This window comes from Notamacropus eugenii, chromosome 1 (genome assembly GCF_028372415.1).
Source record: "Notamacropus eugenii isolate mMacEug1 chromosome 1, mMacEug1.pri_v2, whole genome shotgun sequence".
NCBI classification, from domain to species: Eukaryota; Metazoa; Chordata; class Mammalia; order Diprotodontia; family Macropodidae; genus Notamacropus; species Notamacropus eugenii.
Genome location: NC_092872.1, coordinates 451,353,610 through 451,364,342, shown reverse-complemented (window position 1 = coordinate 451,364,342; position 10,733 = coordinate 451,353,610). Strand labels below are relative to the sequence as shown.

The following is a 10,733-nucleotide window of genomic DNA, read 5'->3' as shown; positions in this document are numbered from 1 at the left end:
TTTTTCTATTCTGTCTTAACTATTATCTACTGTTTATATCTATACACTTGCTAACTTGCACTATTTGTAGTAATAAAACTTAATTGCCTATTAAGCTTGTTTTAGTGCATGTGGTATCTTAAGATCCGAACCTAAAGAGAAAGTACTGCACAGTCTACGTAATCCCTTTCGATTACATACTTCCTGCCCAAGTCATGTAGGGGTTCAATCCTTAACTAAACCATTGACTTGCTATCTAACCTCAGCCAGGAAGGAAGCAGCCTTAGGTTGGTCCAGGCCTAGGCAGAATCCAGCCTAAGAAGTTCTTGAAGTTTGGGGTAGGAGCCCAACATGGGAATAACTCCCCAAAAATATTGGGGGAAAAACCAGAAAATCTATGAAATAAAGTATCAAAAACAACTGACCCCCCAAAAAAAGTTAAGGAGAGACAATCTAAGAATCACTGGACTCTCTGAAAATCATGAGCAGAAAAAAGTTCTGGATACAATATTTGAGGAAATTCTAAATGAAGATTGCCCAGAATTCTTAGAAACACAGTCAAAATACAAAGAATTCCCTGGTCACCTCCAGCAAGAAATGCCAAAACAAAAACTCCCAGGAACATCAAAGACAAATTCCACAGGTTCCAGATTAAAAAAAAAAAGTCCAAGCAGCCAATCAGGAAAACATCTTCTTGAGTTCAAATCCAGTCTCAGACACATACTAGCTGTGTGACTCATGGCAAGTCCTTATGAACAAAATGAATTGGAGAAGGAAATGGCAAACCATTCCAGTATTTCTTTCAAGAAAACCCCAAAATAGGGTCATGAAAAGTCAGACACTACCAAAATGACTTAACAACAAAGACTTAACAGCTACCTAGATTAGAAAAGAGAGGAGATCTTGGAATATGATATTCTAAAAGGCAAGGGAAAAAGATTTACAACCAAGCATCTGTCTAGCATAACTAATTATAATCCTACCAAAGGAGAAAAGAAGGGAGGAATGGACCTTTAATGGAATATAGAGGATTTCTAAGCATTTCCAATGAAAAGGCCAAAACTGAGTAAATATTTGGGAATGGAAATTTCCAAAACAATTGGAAAAACATAAAACGGCACACATATCTATTTGCTGAAAGGGAATATTTGAGGATGAATTGTTACTTGTTAATATGGAAAAAAGAAATAAATGTCTTATCAGAGCCCTAATATCTTTAAGGATCGTAGAGAAAAGTCAAAATGACAGAGGCTCTGTAGGTAGTCTTGGTTTTGTCTTAAAAGACAAAAACAGAAGAGACAGGGGATTATAATGGGGGAAAAGGAGGAAGAAGAGGAATGAAATTATTATTGCATAATAGAAGTGCACAGATGAAGAATATATAACCATAGAGGAAAGGCTGGGGTGAACAGGCATCCCATGAACCTCACTTTTATCTGAATTAGATAAAAACTGAATGTAATAACAGAGAGAGATACATTAAACTATTAAACTCAAAAGGAAAGTAAGAAACAGGAACAAGAAGGAATATAGAGGGGTCTAAATGAGGGGGAGAGGTAGAATAGATGAGGTGACAGTCAACTAAAGTAATATCAAATGTTGGAAGGAGAAACATGAAGAGAAGATTAAAAGGGAAGGAAGACAGAGTAATAACCTGGGATCAGGGGTGGAGTAAGGAAGAAAGAGAAGAACTATATGAGGAGTCTGTTTTACTTATGAATCACATATCAGGCAAGTTTCCTCTCTTCTACCACTTTCTTTATAAGTAGAGAGGAGGGAAAGAGAGGCCAAAAGTACTAGGAGACAGGATAGAAGGAAATACAAAAATAACAGTCATAACTGTGAATGGGAGGAACTCACCCATAAAATAAAAGAGGATATGGATTGAAGAAACCAACAACATGTTGTTTACAAGAAACACACTTGAAACACAAAGATTCATACAGCTAAAATTGGGGGCTATAATAAAATCTACTGTGCTTCAGTTGAATTCAGCATTGGTAGCAATCATGATCTCAGATATGAATACAGTAAACACAGACATGATAAAAAGATAAGGGAAATTACATTATCCTAAAAAGCACCATAGATTAAGTCACTATCAATGTGTATATATGCTAGGCATCTAATAACATCTGAGTATTTAAAGAAAAATCTATTTGAAATAGAGGAGAAAATAGGAAAACTATAATTGTGACCTTAACGCACCCCTTTCAAATCTAGACAGATTAACCTAAAGAAAAAGAAGAAAGAAGTTAAGGACCTGAATAGAACTTTAGAAAAATCAGAAGGGATACAAGTATGGTTGGCAATTACTGGATGGAAATAGAAAGGAATTTGCGTATCACTTCACTGTATATGGCACGTCTTCAAAAAATGGCTATGTGCTGGAACATAGAGTCCTCATAAAAATATAGAAAATCAAAAACATTAAACATTATTTACTGATTATAATGCAATAAAAATAATGTTTATAAAGGGTCCTTAAAATAAGAATCTAAAAGTAATGAGAGCTCAGCAGTTCTAAAGAACTGGGAGATCAAAGAAAAAAACTGTAAAATCAATAGAAAATTTAATCAAAGAAAATAATAATGAGATAACATGCCAAACCTAGTAGGTTTCAGCCAAAGCAGTTCTGAAGAGGGAAGATTATATCTCTAAATGCACAAAAGAGAAAAAGAACAAATCAATTCAACTAAAAAAATTCAACTAAAAATTCAACTAAATTCAACTAAAAAAACTTGAATAATAAATAAAAATTCTCAACTGAATAACAAAGTAGAAATCCTAGAAAATAAAGAAGAGATTAATAAAGTGATAGCAAAAAAACCCCATTCAATTGATAGATAAAAGTAGGAGCTGGTTTAAAAAAAACTAATGAAATAGATAAGCAGTTAGGTAACATGATTTTTAAAGAGAGAGAGAAGAGAAAACCAAATTGTTCATATCAAAAATAGAAAAGGAAAAATTGCAACAAATGAAGAGGAAATAAAGGAAATTATAAGAGACTATTTAGCCCAATTATATGCCAGGAAAACTGGTAGCCTAAAGGAAAGAAATACTTACAAAAACATAAAATACCAAGATTAACAAAAGAAGAAATAAAATGTTTAAAGAACCCAAATATCAGAAAAAAGAAATTGAACAAGCCATTAATGAACTCACAAAGGAAAAAAACTCTAAGATCATATGCATTCACAAGAGAATTCTATCAAACATTCAAAAAACAGTTCCAACAATATAGAAACTGTATACAATACTATGAAAAAAGGTACCTTTTTTGATCTCTTTCTTAGATACAAAAGTGTTCTTGACATCTAAATCAGGGAGAGATAAAGCAGAGGAAAAAAATAACTAGACTGGTACCCCTCATGAATGGTGATGCAAAATTTTAAAATGAAATCTTAGCAAGCAGGCTTAATAATTGTAGAAACATTAATGCTCGCTGGTAGATCAAGCCAATAGATAGAATTGACAGTTGTAATTAAATTAATATATTTATTCAGTGTTGCACCAAACTCATAAAAGAATATTTTATAGAGCTAGAAAAAAATAGAATTCTTATAAAGGAACATAAGTTCAAGAATCTCAATGGAAAAAAAATGAGAAAAAAAGTGGGAAGGAAAGGGGGTGGAGGGAAGGTCCTATCAGTACCAGATATCAAAGTGACTACCAAGTAGTAATTGTTAAAAACAGTTTAGTACTAGTTAAGAAGAGGAGAGAGGTCAGTTAGTTAAACAGATTAAGTATCCAAAATACAGAAGAAAAAACAGTATACAGTGTCTAACACATTCAAATTTTCAAGTTATTGAGGGAAAGATTCCCTATGTGACAAAAAACACTGGGAAACCTGGATGAAAGTCGGGAAGAAAGTCTGGAGAAATTAGGTTTAAACACACATCTCACATCATATATTAAGAAAATCTCCAAATAGATATATGGCTCAGATGTAAAAAATTGCATCATAAACAAATTAGAAGAGGAAGGAAAAATTATCTTTCAGATATATGGATAGGGGAATCTTATATGGAAAATGCTGTAAATTACTAATAATAGATAAATGCAAATCAAAGCAACTTTGAGGTTAACACCCCACAGCCTGGTAGAGAACATCTGTTCGACGTGGGCATCAAGATGAGACTGGACTGGGTACCTCAAATGGAGGTTCCATACAAGTGTGTACTTCCAGTGCTTCCATGAAGAATGAAGAAGTTTCCAGGATGAAGAGGTTTCTGAAGCATGATAGGAAAAAGTCTGGAGTGCAGCCTGAAGAAGTCAAAAGAAGAAAAAGGCAAATGTTGGAGGGGCCGTGGAAAAGAAGAAAAAAATTGGTACACTAATCCACTGCTGATGGAACTGTGAATGTCAGGCCATTATGGAAAATAATTAGGATTCCAAAGGATTCATGATGAAAAATGATACTTGTCTACCTCCAGAGAGGGAACTGATAGATTCTGCATGCAGAATGAAGGAATTTTTTTCTTTATTTTTCTTACTTTTTACTTTCAGATCATGGCTAATATGGAAATGTTTTACATGACTTCATGTGAAATTTTTTGTTGTTCAGTCATTTTCAGTTGTGCCTGACTCTTTGTGATCCCATTTGGGATTTTCTTGGCAAAGATACTGGAGCAGTTTGCCATTTCCTTCTCCGCCTCATTTTAAAGCTGAGGAAACTGAGGCAAACAGGGTTAAATGACTTGTCTCAGTTCACACAGCTAGGAAGTATCTGAGGCCAGATTTGAGTCCAGTAACACAAGTCTTCCTGACTCCATGACCAGCATTCTATCTACCCCATCATCTAGCTGCCTCTGGGTTTAACCAACTCTATGCCAATGATTCTAAACCTACACATTCAACCTTCATCTCCTTTCTAGGCTCCAGTCTAACATTATTAGCTGCCTGGCAGGCATTTCCACTTGTATGTCCCAAAAGTATCTCAAACTCAACATGTCCAAAACATAACTCATTTCCTTCCCCATCCCTCATCCCCCAAAATCTCACCCTTTTTCCTAACTTTCCTATTTCTGGAATGCTGCCATCCTTCCAGTCACCTACATTTGCAATTTAGGGGTCACATTCAGCTCTTCCTGTTCCTCATCCCCAAATTCAATCAGTTGCCAAGTCTTATCAATTCTATCTCCGTAACATTTCTAACCTCAGTTTACTTCTCTCTACTCATACAAGTATCCCTGTTCAAGCTCTCAACCTTTTATCTGGCCTATTATAATAGCTGCCTAATTAGCCTCCTAGTTCTCAGTCTCTCCCATCTCAGCTTCATTCTCCACTTAGCTGCCAAACTGATATTTCTAAAGAACAGATCAAACCATCTTACTCCCCCTACCTAAGAAGCTTCAATGGCTCCCTGTTATCTCTAGAACAAAAGACAAACTCCTCTGTTTGGCATTTAAAACCTTTCACAATCTGTTCCAAACTATCTTTCTAGAACAATATCACAGTTCTCCCAGGCACACATTTTGTATTCCAGCCAAAATGACCTACTTGCTGTTTCTTATAAAGGGGATTCCATCTCTCTTTGTACAGCTCATCTCCCATGCCCAGAATGCTCTCCCTTCTCATTTTCCTTCCTACTGATCCCTAGCTTTTAGTATTTACTTATCTTTTATATTCTCTTATCTGTGTATAAACATTGATTCTCCCCCAAATGAATGTAAGCTCATTTGAGAGCAGACTGGTACATTTTTGTCTTTGTATACCTAGTACCTAGCATAGTGCTAAGCACATAGTAAGCACATAATAAATGCTCAATGAATTGGATTGTATCCCAGGCATGGGGGACAATTTCTATGAATTCATCTGGGCCAGAGATAGAGTAGGGAGTGTAGAAAACACTTAGTAGCTTAGTTTCAATGGAATATGGGGTCCATGGAAAGGACTCATATAAGATAAATCTAGAAAGGTGGTTAGGAACCAGATTATGGAAAGTTTTAAATGTCAAGTGGATTATTTTGGTAATTGTATGAAATTATTGGTTCCCATTGTCAAACTAAAAATTTCACAGGAGAAGCAGTATAAAGAATACCAGAGATGAATGATGATAATAATATCATCTACAAAGAGCTATAAGTTTTTCAGAAAGCTTTACATACCTTGTATGATTCTCCTAATGGCCCTGTGAGGGAGATGCCATTATTACCATCATCCCCATTTTACAGATCAGGAGATGGAGGCTCAGAAAGATTAGCCCAGGGTCACAGAGCTAGTAGGTGGGAAATGAATCCAGATCTTCTTGCCTCTAAATCCAGCAGTCTGTGCTATTTAGTCAAGAGACAAGATATGTGCTACGTGGTTAGTCACATATAGGGAGAAGAGTGAGGCTCTGTGCAGGCTAGACTAAGACATCAAAGTCTGAGGTTTTGTTGCTAGTCAAACATGAATAATAAGGCATAATGGGAAACAGAGTTGGAGGGCAGTGATTTCCTTGCCTTTTCCGTTTAACTTTCCTTAGATCATCTGAACACCAATCAAAGAGGACTGATTGAGAGCAAAATGAGGCTCATTACTCCAGCCTCTATCACAACACTTTGAAGTTGTTTTTGGCATGTTTCTTTATTTTTAAGTAGAATCTCTAAGTTAGCTGAATGCAATGGAAATCATAACGAATTTTTTTTTAACTCCAAATGATAGTTGTCTGGAACCATATGTAGTTCATACAATATCAGACAGAGGCAGTAAACAGAACATATTTAGTCTTAGCCTGTTTTATTCTGCTGGCTTTTGATAGATCTCTGGTTGATTGTGGTAACTCAACTACAGCTATATAATGAAAGCATCTACTTGCCTTTCTCAAGGAAAGGCTTTCTGGTTACTGAACTACACTGTAGGAGGGAACAAAGATCAATAGAGAGCTCTGAAGTACTGAAACTCAACAGGTGGTGGCAGAGAGCTGCTTGATGACCACAGGACCACTAGAGACACCCAGCAGAGGTTATGAGACAGAAAGTAGAGAAGGGATGCCCAGCACCAAATACTGCAGCACCTCCAGAGCACATTGGCAGTTCTGCCGTGCTGAAGATATGAGTTGCCCCCATCTATATGTACACCCTGGCCACGTGTGTCTCTGTGTATAACTTCCATATGTGTGCTTTGGCCACATGGGTTCTTGACTTGTTATATCCACATATGTGCCCTGATTAGACCAGTTCCTCATATGTGCCCCAACACAATGTTCCTTGATCATTTGTACTCTATGTGTGCATTTCTTAGTCATGTGCTCTTCCTCACTGGTGATGTGGTAACCTGTGGGAGAATGAATCCCATGTATGCAGGGGGTAGGGCATCTTTTCTGGAAACATTAGTGGCTAAACTTTTTAATCAAATTTTATATTTTGCTGGAACCTCATACAGGTCATGCCTTCCAGCCATAGGTATTCCAAGGACCTTATTGTGGGCCCTTTTCTCAAATTAACCTATTCCTGCCCCAACCTCTCTGCTGACCTTCAATCTCACATCTCCCACTGCTTGCCAGACATCGCAAACCAGATGTCCAGTAGACATCTTAAAATAAACATGTCCAGAACAGACCTCATTATCTTTCCCCATAAATTCAGCCCTATTCCTACTTTCCCTATTACTATAGAGTGCAACACCATCGTCCTAGTCCCTGAGGCTGGCAACCAAGAAGTCATTTTTGACTCCTCACCATCACTCACTCCCCCCACACATCCAATCTGTTGCCAAGGCCTGCTGATTTTACTACCTCCAGGATAAAATACAAAATGCTCTGACACTCAAAGCCCTTCATAACCTGGCCCTTTCTACTTTTGGTTTTCTTACACCTTCCTCTCTGCAACTTCCATCCATCAACATAGCCTTCTTGCTGCTCTGCAAATAAAACATTCATCTCTGGGTTCAGGGCACGTTTCTCTCTCCCCAACTTTGCTACTGACTTGCTCGGCCTCCTTGAAGTCCCATCTAAAATCCCATCTTTTATAGGAATCTGCTCCCCAGTCCTTTTAATTCTACTGCCTTCACTGTTTATTCTGTATACAGCTTGCTTTGTACACGTTTGTTTGCGTGTCTCCCCCATGAGATTATAAGCTCCTCAGAGGGTAGAAACTGTCCTTTTATTAACTGTCTCCCTAGCACTTCGCACAGTGCATGGCACCTAGGAGGCACTTAATATTGATTGATTTTGTTTTGAATTAATGTATAGCATAGGTGATAAAAACATACACAGCACTGCCAATTGATTAACTTTATGCTTCTGAGTTGGTATTGACTCATCTTCCTGAGTTCAAATCTGGCCTCAGACACTTATGGGCTGTGAGAGCCCAGGTGAGTCTTATCTGCACAAAGCTGGAGAAGGAAATGGCAAACCACTCGGGGTCTTTGCCAAGAATCCCCCAATGAGGTCGCGGAGAGTCCAGGAACCTGAGGGGGCGTTTCTGGAGTCACTCCTATGAGCCTCCAGATTCTTCTTACACGCTGCCCAAGATCCAGAAGAGGCTCGTCTGGAGGACTCCCTGCGGAGAACGTGGGTGGGCGGCAGTCTCTGCCCGCGGAGAACGCAAGGAACGCAGTCACCGAACACCGAAGTGCCGGGGGGACGTCGCCGTCCGTCTTCCCTCAGAGATCCACGGCAGGTCGGTCACGCATCCTTTCTTTCAGAAGCTCTATTCCTTCCTTCCACAGCAGTTCCTGACCTGACCAGACCTGCCTGAAGTTGCTCCTGCCCCCCGGCCTACTCCCAGGTGCAGCTCCTCAAATTCCTCTCCCACAGCGGGCCCTCCGAGGGGGACGGGCTGCCCGGCTTCCCTAAAGATCACCTGCCGCGCCAAGGCTTCCGGCCCTGGGTGACAGGCGGGGCGGGACTACGGCGACCGCCGGGCCGCGCTGCCTCTGTGCCGTGGTGGTAGAACCAAGCGTAGCTCTGGATGTCCGGAGAAAGGACCGAGGACCGGTCTGTGCGGGGCTGGGAAAAACTAGAGCTTCACTGGGCAGCCCGAAAACCTCTTCGGGAAAGGAGTCCCTGGAACTGGAACAGAAGCCGGGAAGGCCCCGTCGCTTGGGGAGTTGTAGTACGGCCGAATTCGTCCCCGGCGCAGGCGCACTTCCCTGATGATGCGCGCGCAGCCTCGGCGCCATGATTTGTTCTTAAGCTTCGAACCCAGTTCTTCATCCTAGGTCGGTCCCGGCTCCGGACCCAGTTCCAGGTATTTAGCGGCCCGGCCCCGCCGCTCGCCGCCTCAGCTTCTGCTGGGGAGCGCGGCTCGGGGAGGGGCCGGAGGTGGGCGGAAGGCCACGGGTGCGGGCGGGCGGAGCTGCCCGAGGTCCGAGGGCGTGGATGAGCGAGTGACGGGCCGGGCCTCGGCGGCCGCCTTTGCGCGAAGGGTTTGACAGAAGCGTCACGTGCGGCGAAGCGCGGGGTCTGAGCTCCCAGAGGCAGAGACCTCCGCGCTGCCGCCGTGGGTCGGTCTGTGCGCTCGGCGCCGGGGCCTGAGGGTGAGTGAGTGAATATTTATCAAGCGGTTACCGCTTTCTAAACACCGAGCGAAGTAAGGCCGGAGAAACCCCAGCGAAGGCGGGTACCTGCCCTCCGGGAGCTTGCCTTCTAACGGAACCGGGGCCGGGGAGGCGTGTTCGGCGTGCCCAGGGGCGTGCTGTTCAGCGTTTCATGACCCCCGGATACTGCAGTGGTCTGCCTTTTCTTTCTCCGCCTCCTTTTATAGATGAGGAAACTGAGGGGCCCGCAGCTGGTGGGGGTCTGAGGCCGGATTTGAGCTCGTGGAGATGAGTCCCCCTGACTCCCGCTGGCACGCTGCCCGCCGTGCCACCTAGCCAGGTAAGGGGGCTTGGAGGACTTGTTTAAGGAGTATGGCTGAGAAAAGGGAGGCCGGGTCCGCGAGGAGAAGTAGGTGGTTTTGTTTTTTAAAAGAGCGGGAAGATGGAGGGAGATACACTGATGATTAAAGAAAGGTGGTTGTGGGAGCGACCTGCTAGAGAATGGGGCAGGGACATGATGGAGAGGTTCGCTGCGGTGAGAAGAGACTTTACTGGATCAGAGAATGGGTAACGGAGAGGAGAGTGCGAAAAGCAGGCACGAGCCAGCTGGCCCTGGGCCTTGAACGGTGGAGGTCCCCATCCATGCTGATGGACCCTTTAGTACATCCCTCCTCCTATGTACTTATATTCCAATCCAAACCCCTCCCACCAAAAAAACACTTAAGGACCTACGCTGTAGGAGGCGCTAGGAAAAAACAGCTCCTTCCCCCAAGGAGCTTAAGTTCTATTGAAGGAATGCAGCACATACTGAAGGAAATAAAAATAAGATGATCAGAAGAAGGGGAGAACACTATTAAAAAAGGGATCAGGAAGGGTATTCCGTATGTGGTGACACATGAGATGAGCCTTTAAAGAAGCTAGGACTCTGAGAGGCTGCGGAGAGAAAGAAGTACATTCCAGGAATGGGAGGTAGCCTCTAAAAAGGCATGGGGACAGGACCTGGGGAACAGTGTAAGAAAGGTAATAATATGCAGTAAGCCTGGAAAGGTAGGCTGGTGCCATGTTGTGGAGAGTTTTCAATGTAAGTTGAATTTGTAGTGTCATAGCGATGGGGGCCACTTAAGAATGTTAACTCCTAAAGGGCATGGACTGTTTTTATGTTTTGTTTTCTTTTTTTGTTTATTCCCCTGGGGCCTTACGCTTTTCACGTAGTAGGTGCTTAATAAACATTTGTGGAATTGAATTCTATTTTTGTTTAATGAATAAAATTCATTATATGCTCATTTGTA

The 10,733-nt window shown here is 41.6% G+C and overlaps 1 protein-coding gene across 4 annotated transcripts in view; it reads left to right on the top strand.

Moving 5' to 3' along the window:
- Positions 1-10,733, top strand: part of LOC140519181 (uncharacterized) — a 110,686-nt gene that overhangs the window by 82,959 nt on the left and 16,994 nt on the right. For 3 of the 4 annotated variants that reach the window (XM_072631973.1, XM_072631972.1, XM_072631971.1), the window contains exons 1-2: positions 9,051-9,155; positions 9,672-9,784. The exons of the other annotated variant lie outside the window; for it this stretch is intronic. The gene's annotated coding sequence lies outside the window, so the exon portion shown is untranslated. Of the gene's footprint in view, positions 1-9,050; positions 9,156-9,671; positions 9,785-10,733 lie in introns of those variants that run through there. 4 annotated transcript variants of the gene reach the window in all.